Genomic DNA, 13,330 nt, shown 5'->3' with positions numbered 1-13,330 from the left:
TTTCGGCAAGAGAACTTCCGTCAGTTCGCGGACTTGGCAAAGCCAATTTCTCCGGTTTCTCCCAATCAACAAATTTTGAAAACTTCGGATTAAGGAATACATGGTTATGTAATCTAAACTCTCATTCCAATCATTGAGACATTCTCAGAGGACGTTATATAGCCGTTATTCACAGGTAGTTTCACGTCAGAGCAACTCTCAAAGTAATTGAAACTTTGCATGACTTTCGTCACTAGGTGAAGACAAACTTGATCAAAGTGAAACGCTTTACCAACACACGATTTCGAGAAAAGGATAAGTAGTGAATACTCAGCTCGAAATGTCAAATGTGTATGATCCAGTCTATATAGCATACGACTTTTTGTCTCATAAGAAGTAGGAGACAGAATAGATAGACTTTTGAGTGATAGATAAGTTCAAGTCTCCACATACCTTTTTGTTGATGAAGTTCAACGGTTCCTTGATTAGATCTTCGTCGTTGTATGATGAATCGCCATGAAGTCCTTGAGCTCAACTACACTTTTCTATCCTAGTCCGAGACTTAGCTATAATATCCTAGAAATCAAGACTCATAGTATTGATCACTAACATTGACAAACATGCTTGATATAGCAACGCATGCGAGGTCGACCGAGCTATGCTCTAACAAATCTAAACTCTCATTTCAATCATTGAAACATTCTTAGAGTATGTTATATAGTTGTTATTCACAAACCATTTTTCGTCAAAGCCATTTTCAAGTGATTGAAACATAACATGACTTTTGTCACTTGGTAAAGATGAACTTGGCCAAAGCGAAAACTTACCAACATATATTTCGAGAAATAGATAAGCGAGATAAACTCGGCTCGACATAGAAAATGTGTATAATCAAAGTCTATATAGTAAAACGACTTTTTTCTCAAGATAGGAGATATAGTAGATAGACTTTTGAGTGATAGATAAGTTCAAGTCTCCACATACCTTTTAGTCGATGAAGTTCCACCAGTTCCTTGAGTAGTTCTTCGTCTTGTATGATGATCGTCATGGAGTTCTTGAGCTCAACTACACTTTCTATCCTAGTCCGAGACTTAGCTATAGTAGACTAGAAATCAAAACTTATATTTTTGATCACTAACATTGACAAACATGCTTACGATAGCAACGCATGCGAGTTCGACCGAGCAGTGCTCTAACAATCTCCTCCTTTGTCAATTTTAGTGACAAAACTATCAATACATATGGAATACAAAAATAGATAAATAAAGTTTTGTAGCTCTTCTTCCACATGCCTAATCTTCAACATTACTCGAAATCTTCGTCACTTCCAAGTACTCCAATGATTCCAAAGGTTGTAAGTTTAGGATCATCGTTGTTGAAAATCCGTAGCTATAACAATGAGAAAACAAGAATTCTCAATCATTGTTATACAGTGTCATAAGTTCAATTGTATCACAACTTCGACAACAATATTATGGTGATATGCATCACTCCCCCTTAGTCAATACTCCATCTCACATGGAAACCAAACCCCCTTACATAATGATCCGAAAACCATATGTATTTGTAGTGTGAACTACACATTAATTCTCCTCCTTTTTGTCAATAAAATAAGCAAAGGTACGAAAATGGGATCCTAATGAAAATTTCCATAAAGACATCTCATGACCAAAAGTAAGCACATGTCAACTTATTTAGATGCAATCATATAGCCGAAGCTAAATGCTTTCATCAAGGAGTTTATAAAGATACAAGATAACTCCTATAATATTCCACAACCGCACTTCCCACAAAGATTTGGCAATAAGTTCATTTAAGAACTATCCCCCATAAAATGTCATTCCCGAAAGAACAACAAGAACGACCTTAATTTCAAAAGAAAAGAAGGATTTCTTTGGACATAACAAATCACATACGAATATGAATTTAAATCCAAATCTACTCAATTAAACTAATCACAAGAAAACCCATGATTAATTCTGAAAAAGCGGGGGACTAAAACCACCACCCAATATTTCACTTAGCAATCTGTATGGACCAACTCCGAAATACTTTGCTAGAGAAACAACTAGATAGTCAGACTCAATCTAGATAAAAGTATCTCAAGGAGTTAATCTCTCTCTCTTGATTTGATTTTTACTCAAGCTAAAAACAATAGCGAGTCTTTATCAAATACAATGAATACTTGGACGGTACCAAAGACCAATGTCCAAGGATCAATCAACAACCAAAGGTTAGATTTCCAATTGATGATCACGAATGCACAACCTGTATTATTTCAATTATATAAAATATAATGCGGAAAAGAAATAACACAGACACCAGAAATTTTGTTAACGAGGAAACCGCAAATGCAGAAAAACCCCGGGACCTAGTCCAGATTGAATACACATTGTATTAAGCCGCCACAGACACTAGCATACTGCAAACTAACTTCGGACTGGACTATAGTTTAACCCCAATCAGTCTCCCACCGATCCGAGGTACAGTTGTACTCCTACGCCTCTGATCCCAGCAGGATACTGCGCACTTGATTTCCTTAGCTGATCTCACCCACAACCAAGAGTTCCTGTAACCCAAAATCACAGACTTGATATTAAACAGATCTGTCTCACACAGAAAAGTCTATCAAAGGATAAATCTGTCTCCCACAGAAAAACCCTAGGTTTTTTGTTCCGTCTTAAAATATAAAATCAAGGTGAACAAGAACCAATTTATAATCCGGTCTTATATTTCCGAAGAACATCCTAGATTAATCAATCACCTCTCAACAATCCTTCCTGACTACACAAGCGGATTTTCGAGGAATCACAAAAATGAGACGAAGATGTTTGTGACTTCTTTATCTTGCCTATCGGAGAACTCTCACGATCTCAAGCCAATCAATCGATTGTACTCGTATGATAGAAGATGCAAGATCAGATCATAAAACTACGATAAAGTAGTATCGGTTTGGCTTCACAATCCCAATGAAGTCTTTAAGTCGTTAACCTGATTTTAGAGAAGAAAATTAAAGGTTAATGGAGATCGACTCTAGCGGGCGCACTAGTAGCACACAGACGTGTGGGGATTAGTTTTGCACAATGCTAGATGTCTCCTTTATATAGCCTTCAAATCAGGGTTTTGCCTTATTTACAAAGCAATCCTTATTCACCGTTAGATGAAAACCTGATTTAGATTCAAGCTAATATTTCTCAACCGTTAGATTGAAAACTTAGCTTGTCACACACACTTGGGTAGACGTTTACTGGGTTCGTGAAAACCATGCCCAAACGTGTACGTGTATGTTGGTTCAACATAGTAACCCAAAAGGTTAACCATATGAGCATTTCATATTAACCTTGTTCTTCTTCACCATAACTAGTTCAATTGACTCAAATGAACTAGTTACAGAGTTTTTCAATTGCTATGAGATCTTATGTAACTACACAAGACACAATTGAAACAAAGATGATTCAATTCGATTGAATAGGCTCATGAACATTATAGCCACGGTTTGCATAAAGCATTCCTTAGTAATTTAATGTTTTATGTTCAGAGCACATCTTTAGATCATAACCTCTTAAGTTCACAAACAAGTTCGCGGACTTAAGTTAATCGGTTGAGTTTTCCAAACTCAGCAGAAATTCTCGGAACGAGAACTTCCTCCAGTTCGCGGACTGGATTCGCGGACTTAGCACACAAACGATTTTTGGAAAATCCAGCAGAAATTGTCGGTCGAGAACTTCCGACAGTTCGCGGACTTGTCAAGCCAATTCCACAATCCTCCCGATTTCTCTTGATCAACAAAGTTTGAAAACTTCGGTTCAAGGAATACATGGTTATGTAATCTAAACTCTCATTTCAATCATTGAGACATTCTCAGAGGACGCTATGTAGCCGTTATTCACATACCGATTCACGTCAGAGCAATTCTCAAAGTGATTGAAACTTTTCATGACTTTCGTCACTAGGTGAAGATAAACTTGATCAAAGAGAAACGCTTTACCAACACACGATTTCGAGATAAAAGATAATCAATGAATGCTCAGCTCGAAATGTCAAATGTGTATGATCTAATCTGTATAGCATACGACTTTTGTCTCATAAGAAGTAGGAGGTAGAAGAGATAAACTTTTGAGTGATAGATAAGTTCAAGTCTCCACATACCTTTTTGTTGATGAAGTTCCACGGTTCCTTGTATAGATCTTCGTCGTTGTATGATGAATCACCATGAAGTCCTTAAGATCAACTACACTTTTCTATCCTAGTCCGAGACTTAGCTATGTAGACTAGAAATCAAGACTTATAGTTTTGATCACTAACATTGACAAACATGCTTGAGATAACAACGCATGCGAGGTTGACCGAGCTATGCTCTAACAATCTCCCCCTTTGTCAATTTTAGTGACAAAACTATTAATACATATGGAATACAAAAAAGATAAACTTTAGTGGCTCTTATTCCATAGTCTAATCTTCAACGTTCCTTGATATCTTCGTCCTTCCAAGTACTCCAATGATCCCAAAGGTTGTAGTTTAGCACCATCGTTGTTGAATATCCGTAGCTATAATAATGAGAGAAATCGAGTGTCATAGTATTATTATATAACATCAAAGTCCAATTGTATCACGACTTTAACAATAATACTACGGTGATATGTATCACTCCCCCTTAGTCAATACTCCATCTCGATCATGGAAACCACTCCCTCTTACACAATGATCCGAAAACCATATGTATTTGTAGTGTGAACTACAATATTTCTCCCCCTTTTTGTCAATTAAATTGGCAAAGGTACAAGAATGGGATCATAATGAAACTTCAACAAGAGACATTTCATGACCAAAAGAAAAATACATACCAAATTAATTTAGATGCAATCTAATAGCCTAAGCTAACAACATTCATCAAGGAGTTTTAAGATACAAGATAACCCCTATAAAATTCCACAGCCGCACTCCCCGCAAGATATTACCATTAAGCACAAGTTCATAAGAACTCTCCCCCATTCGATGTCATTCTCAAGAGAACAACAAGAGCGACCTTAATTTTGAAAGAAAAGAAAGATTTTTATTGGACACCAAAAACCATAGGAATGATTTTCTATATCCAAAGCTCAACCAAATTAACCACAAGTAAACCCATGATTAATTCAATTGGAATACGCAACTAAATCAAACCACAAAAGTGATCAATTTAATTGAAAGTGCTCAACATAAGTAAACTCACGGAGCTACGACTAAGTCAATCACACGGAGATGACTAACTTAACCGTTCAAATATTCAACATAAGGAAAACCTTACGGAATATATGACTATATTAACCAAAGAACATGATAGTGTAGCCTTTCATATACTCAACACAAGAACTTGTGGAATATATGAAAACTCAACTAGATTAATTACAAGAGAACCTATAGTTAATTTAATTGGAATACAAACAACCAAACTAATCACCGAAGTAATCAATTTAATTATTTTGGTCTCAACATAAGAGAACTTATGGAACCCCGACTAAGTTCATCATAGAATATGATAACCTTAACCGTACATGTACTCAACATAAGAAATAAGACTTATGGAGTACTAACTAAATAACCAAACTAGTTGATTAATTTAGTTCCTAATGCTCGATATATAGCATCTTATGGAACAGACAAGAAAGCCAAGGTAAATCGACTTAGTTGTAAGGTGCTCAACATAAGACACACAATGGAGCCTTCACGTTAAAACATAATAAAATGGATCAATTAAGATCAATACCGTGGATAACATACAAGGATCTATTCTATTTTTCATCATAACGACATAATAGACTTTATCCTTGTTGAACAAAAAAATTTATCCTATTTTCCATCAAATACATGACTGCATAGGCATAACTTTTGTATATGTCAAAAGTCCATTCGTCCTTTCATCAATACGAATACCGACTCATAAACGACTTTACTTTTGACTGCAATATGGGACCTTCAAGTTCACGGACGTAAACAATACATATCCCATAAAAATATTGCAATATCACAAATCATTAAAATACTGCAATAAACATCATCCTCCAAATATTTTTTAGAATTTAATAACCAATAAACCTAAAAAATAACATAAGAAGATGAAAAAAAAAATAGCTATGTGTAGTCACAATCATCGCTATTCAAAGCACTAGTTATTCTTCCAACTAATCCAAAAAGAAGACATCCTAGGCGACAATGCCTTTGATAAATTCAGCATCATTCCCAAACTCCTTTTTATCAACAGCCATTGGAACATACGGTTCACGAAGATAGGAGTTTATATCAACGAACTGTCTTGGTTGATTATGTCGTACCAAGGCTCTCTGAATTTCTAAGGAGTTTGACACAAAAGCCTTTATTTCACGAATCTCCTTTATTACTTCCTTCGACTCATCAAGAACATCGGAAAACTTCTGAGAGCTAGAAGGCACAGCCCTGGGATTTCTTGTATTCCTTCTTTTTATTTTCAGGGACTTAGAAACAGGAGATTTTTCTTTTTGCTTGATTGAAGATTTAACAATCATGTTGACATCCTTTCCATCTGACATGGTTCTTTGAGAACAGTTATAAACAACTGGATTTGTGTGATTGAATCACTTAACTCAACAAGCAATCTTATATATGATGTCAAAAAGGAAAAAGGAATGTAGGGTTCGAAACCTATTGACAGGTTCGTATACGCCCAACTCTAAAACTCTATAAAGAGTAGAATTGTCGATAATAACCCTTAATTTTATTTGATAGACAGAAAATAACAAATCTAAGAAAAGAAGGAAAAACTTTACTGAAGCCTGAATCAGCACTCAATCTTGTCTCTTTTCGATCAGGCACATGAGACAAGATTTTCCCAACAACACAATCAAGTTGTGTTGCGATGAACAACGATTTGTCCATCTTTTTCCTCAAGGGTGGAATCTTCAGACTTCTGTCTATCAAAACGATTCGAACATACTTTATTTTCAAATGGTCTTACTCTATCCATGGAAACCAACTTCTTAGACGAAGATAAGATCCTACATACCTCGGCGGTCTTCTGAGCAAGTTTCAGCTTTCTTGTTAATCGATCTTCTCTTTGTTGAAGTTTGCTGGCGTGCCTTATTTGGTGCTTGTACTTGTAACACCTTGATAGTTCGTGTCCCTTCATCAAACAAAACGAGCACGTCAAACTTGGATAGTATTCAGGCATCTCAGATGTGCAAGCGGCTAGACATGCAGTAGGTCCTGAAACATTACTGACAGGGTTTCCAGTTAGAGAATCTCCCAGCTTGATTGGTTTTCCTTCTTCTTTGAACCCATTGAGGTTGATATATGTATTGCTATAAGTATCAAAATCGATGTTTTCACCAAGGAGCCCTACACTTGATTTCCTATCTTCATCGGAATCATAGGTTTCAGACATTTCATCAAGTGTTACAGCTAGACCTTTGTTCTCAGTGTATTTTCTACGATTTGGGCATTCGTTAGCAAAATGGACAAAACCCTTACACTTAAAACACTAAGGCATGTCCTCGTCATCATCCTCGTCAGCATCCCTGTTTTTAGGAGGTACGCGACCGTGAGGTTTGTATGATGACCTAGGTTTGTCTCTTGAAAACCGTTTACTTCTCTTCAACAGAAGATCCCTAAACTGTCTTGTGATCAAGGAGACCGACTTTTCAAGGTCTTCATCTGAAAAATCATTCTCAGACTGATCATCCTCAGAGACATGAACACTTTTACCTTTGGCAAGTAATTTAGTGCTCTTTTGTGCTTTAAAGGAAACATCCTTACCGACTTGGGATGTATGCTCATGGTCAAAGATCTTTAGCTTCCCAACCAAGGTGTTTCTGGAAAGATTATTGAGGTTATTCCCCTCAACGGTGGCATGCTTCTTAGACTCGTATCTAGATGGCAGCGATCTGAGAATTTTCATCACAATGTCCTTTTCAGGAATAGTCTTACCCAATGCAAAAGATCCATTAACAATTGCAGACACTTTGTGATTAAACTCATCAAATGTTTCTTCATCTGCCATACGAAGATTCTCCCAATCGGAATTAAGGTTTTGAAGCCTAGCTTCCTTTTCACTGGAGTTTCCTTCAAATACGATTTCTAAGATATCCCAAGCATCTTTAGATCTAGTGCAATTAGACACATGGTGTTGAAGACTTGGGGCAATGACATGTATGATAGCATTTAACCCTTCAGAATTCTGCTTTGCAGCAAGAATCTCGGCATCATTATATTCACCAATATTCTTGGGAACAGTTCTGTCTCCAGCTGCAACAACGGGCGCATCATAACCATTCACCACATATACCCATGATTGAAAATAACACGATTGAAGAAAAGCTGGCATAGCAATTTTCCACCATAAGTAATTGGAGCCATCGAAGACTGGTGGTACGTTAGTAGAGATAGCACCTCTGTCCATAGAGTCAGATCGCTATAAACACAGACTTTTTAGGTCTTAAACGTGTTTTCCTGCTCTGATACCAATTGAAAAAGCGGGGGTCTAACAACACCACCCAATATTTCGCTTAGCAATATGTATGGACTAACTCCGAAATACTTTGCTAGAGAATCAACTAGACAGTCAGACTCAATCTAGATAAAAGTATCTCAAGGAGTTAATATCTCTCTCTTGATTTGATTTTTACTCAAGCTAAAAACAATAGCGAGTCTTTATCAAATACAAGGAATACTTGGACGGTACCAAAGACCAATGTCCAAGGATCAATCAATATCAATCAATAACAAAAGGTTGGATTTTCAATTGATGATCACGAAGGCACAACCTGTATTATTTCAATTATATAAAATATAATGCAGAAAAGAAATAACACATACACCAGAAATTTTGTTAACGAGGAAACCGCAAATGCAGAAAAACCCCGGGACCTAGTCCAGATTGAATACACATTGTATTAAGCCACTACAGACACTAGCATACTGCAAACTAACTTCGGACTGGGCTATAGTTGAACCCCAATCAGTATTCCACCGATCCAAGGTACAGTTGTACTCCTACGCCTCTGATCCCAGCAAGATACTGCGCACTTGATTCCCTTAGCTGATCTCACCCACAACCAAGAGTTGCTGCAACCCAAAATCGCAGACTTGATAATAAACAAATCTGTCTCACACAGAAAAGTCTATCAAAGGATAAATCTGTCTCCCACAGATAAACCCTAGGTTTTTTTCCGTCTTAAGATATAAAATCAAGGTGAACAGGAACCAATTGATAATCCGGTCTTATATTCCCGAAGAACAACCTAGATTAATCAATCACCTCTCTACAATCCTTCCTGACTACACAAGCGGATTGTCGAGGAATCACAAACAATGAGACGAAGATGTTTGTGACTTCTTTATCTTGCCTATCGGATAACTCTCACGATCTCAAGACAATCAATCGATTGTACTCGTACGATAGAAGATGCAAGATCAGATCACACAACTACGAAAAAGTAGTATCGGTCTGGATTCACATTCCCAATGAAGTCTTTAAGTCGTTAACCTGATTTTAGAGAAGAAAATCAAAGGTTAATGGAGATCGACTCTAGCGGGCGCAATAGTAGCACACAGACATGTGGGGATTAGTTTTGCACAATGCTAAATGTCTCCTTTATATAGCCTTCAAATCAGGGTTTTGCCTTAGTTACAAAGCAATCCTTATTCACTGTTATATGAAAACCTGATTTAGATTCAAGCTAATATTTCTCAACCGTTAGATCGAAAACTTAGCTTGTCACACACACTTGGGTAGACGTTTACTGGGTTAGTGAAAACCATGCCCAAACGTGTACGTGTATGTTGGTTCAACATAGTAACCCAAAAGGTTAACCATATGAGCATTTCATATTAACCTTGTTCTTCTTCACCATAACTAGTTCAATTGACTCAAATGAACTAGTTAAAGAGTTGTTCAATTTCTATGAGATCTTATGTAACTACACAAGACACAATTGAAACAAAGATGATTCGATTCGATTGAATCGGCTCATGAACATTATGCCACAGTTTGCATAAAGCATTCCTTAGTAATTTAATGTTTCATGTTCAGAGCACATCTTTAGATCATAACCTCTTAATTTCACAAACAAGTTCGCGGACTTAAGTTAATCGGTTGAGTTTTCCAAAGTCAGCAAAAATTCTCGAAAAGAGAACTTCAGCCAGTTCGCGGACTTAGCACACAAACGAGTTTTTGGAAAATCCAGCAGAAATTCTCGGTTGAGAACTTCCGACTAGAGCTGCACAAGACCCGGTCCATTTTACCTGTACCGGTCCGGAACCGAAAAACCGGAGTTGAGCCGAATCGGACCCGGAGTTACCGGTACATGTACTGGTTCTGAAAGTTGATACCCGGAGCAGGCCGGTACAGGTATTGGTACTTGGGGTAGTCCCGGCCTGTACCGGACCCAAAATCTCGGTAAATAAAAGACGTTGATATTTTCTATGATATTAGATCCTAGTCGCCCCTCCTAGGTTTAGTCTATCTAGTATCTATCTTCGACTTCGATCCAATTTCGTTTTATTTTTTTCTTTCTCTGTCTGAAAGAGAACAACAGCAGTCTCACTTAGGGTTTTCACTCAATCTCCACAGATCGCCAAATCTCTTTGTTCATAGGTATCAATTTTCACTCCCCCACAGATTCAAGGTTAGTCCTGGTTTGAATATCAATTTTGGTTCTCTTTGTTTACATAATCTGGTGATTAGAAAATTTAGAAATTTTCTTTGCTTTTTTTTTCTATTGAATCTCTATAAAGTGATAGATCTTTTCTGGGTTTATTATGGTTTCTGTAATTACGTAGTTTGAATGAAAGAATTAACAAGGATGATGAAACCCTAATTGAATCTTGGGTTCTTGTTTAATCATGAATGCTTTGTGATCTTATTTGGTTTTAGTAATATAGAGTATGAGTCAATTGGAGTTTTAAGATTGATTGGATCGTTGCTTGTTAGTGTACTATTTACGGAATTTGGTATTTGTAATTTGTTTGCTCTGTATATTTATATTTAGTTGATATGGAATTTGATATGGAATTATGAATTAATGAAATAAATTTTGCTTGAATTTGGATTTCCTTTGTTGTTTCTGTTGTTTAGATGTCTTGTTTTTATCTCTATATTTAGTTGCAGTCTTGCAGAGGGTCTCTTTTGTTTTGTTTTGTTTTGTTATTAGTACTAGTATAGTCTTTGATTGAAATTCCAGAGAATAGTGAAGAAAATCTCTCTTGCATTTTAATTTTCTTATTTCTGTTTTGGATGAATTGTTATTGCATTCACTCTTGTTCTGCACCTTTCACTCTTGTAAGGAACTAGTGCTTGAAGTCTAGAAGGCTAATATATTGCATATAATGTTCTTTACTTCTCTTGCAGGCCTTTGAGGTGCTAAATGGGGAAGCGCAAAGCACTAGATGATTCTAGTAATAACATTGTTGTTAGTGTAAGACCAAAAGAAACTGTTCCTACACCAAGTTCAACTCAAACTCCAAATACAACTGAAGTTGGATCATCCTCTCAAGCTACATCTAACACAGATGGAACTGAACCTACGCCAACAAGTACAACTGAAGTTGGTGACAGCAAAAAGAAGCATGGTAAAGTGAGATCTAAAGTTTGGTTGGAGATGACCAGGATAAGTAACGTTCAAGTTGAATGTCATCATTGCAAGGGATTGTATGCTGCTGACAATGACGTACATGGAGCTTATGGATTACATAAGCATTTGAATAGATGCCTTAAAAATCCAAAAAGGAAGGTAGAGAAAGACAAGGGACAACAAACTTTGTTGATGCCACCCCCAAAACCAGGTGAAGATGGTAAACTTGTTGTTTATTCTTACAGCTATGAAAAGTTAAGAAGGGCTCTTGTTGAGTGGATAATCAAGGATGAAATAGATTTTAGAGAAGTAGAAGGGTCAGGTTTTGTGCCAATGATGCAGGTGGCAGAGCCTAGATTCAAGGTTCCAGGGCGTATGACAATTTATAGGGATGTATTGAAGATGTATGTAGAAGAGAAGAATAGCCTAAAAACTTATTTCTTGACATCTAAGCATAGGGTATCTTTGACAATGGACACATGGACATCACCAAATAATTATAACTATATTTGTGTAACCGTTCATTATGTTGATCAGAACTGGAAGCTACAAAAGAGAATACTCATGTTCTGCCAAGTTGAAGGTCATACTGGTAATGCAATCGGTGAGAAGTTGGTGGATTGTTTTAAGGATTGGGGTCTACAAGATGTATTTTGTGTCACTCTAGACAATGTCAGCGCAAACAAAGTAGCTATTGAGCATTTGAAAAATGTTGTCATTAAATGGACAGGATCACCAATTAGAGCCAAATATTTACATGTAAGTCCATGTTACGTTCTATCATGTTCTGCATTCCATGTTACATTCTTATCATGTTCTGCACTTGTTATTCATGTAATGTCTTGCTTTAGATAAAATACACTGAAATCATGTTTAGTTTGAGTTTCTCAGTTTTAGTTTGTTGTCAACTGAGCTACTGAAATATAGATATAAATGCTGACAGTTTCATGAACATAGCTTCTCTGAGTATCTTTTTGTGTTGCATTTTTAAGCATTTAATTTGACAGTATCCTTTTTGTTTTGTTCTTTCTCTAGGTGAGGTGTGCAGCCCATGTTCCTGCTCTTGTCATAAAAGATGCAGTAAATCTCTTTAATGTATCAGTTAGAAGAATAAGGTCAGTTGTAAAATACGTTCTTAGTTCTCCTTCTAGGCACGAAAAATTTAAACAATGTGCTTCCCTAGCAAAGGTAGATTGTAAGAAATCTCTGATTTTAGATGTGTATACTAGATGGAATAGCACTTACTTGATGTTAGATGCTGCTGAAAATATGAAAAAGTTTTTGCAATGTTAGCACAGATTGATAAGGACTTTCAACAAAGGTTTATCTTTGAGTAAGAAAAAAAATATGTTTTACCTACTGATGCTGATATTGAAGAAGCTATAGCTAGTAATGTTGTCATAGAAGACGTGTTTGAGGATATGGAAGAAGAGGAAGAGGTTGAGGATATGGAAGAAGAGGTTGAGGAGTTGGATCCAACAAGCAAGAACAAGGCAAAGATGAAGAATGAGAAGAAAAAGATTCCTCGTCAACATGCTCCTTATCAAGAATATTGGAAATATGCTAGAGGTTTTGTGAAGTGTCTAAAGGTATTCTTCGATGCTACTGTCAACTTTTCTGCATCTACACAAGTCACTACTTATATGTTCTTATGGCAATTGTTACTCATCAATGAACAATTAGTAGAATTTAGAAACAATGTAGCATCAGATCCTTTTATTGTCGTATGTCTCGTCTAATGTGTGCTAAGTACCATAAGTATTGGGGTG

Source organism: Papaver somniferum, chromosome 1, assembly GCF_003573695.1.
Source record: "Papaver somniferum cultivar HN1 chromosome 1, ASM357369v1, whole genome shotgun sequence".
Classification (NCBI taxonomy): Eukaryota; Viridiplantae; Streptophyta; class Magnoliopsida; order Ranunculales; family Papaveraceae; genus Papaver; species Papaver somniferum.
The sequence above is the reverse complement of the archived record's forward strand: the minus strand, read 5'-3'. Positions refer to the sequence as shown.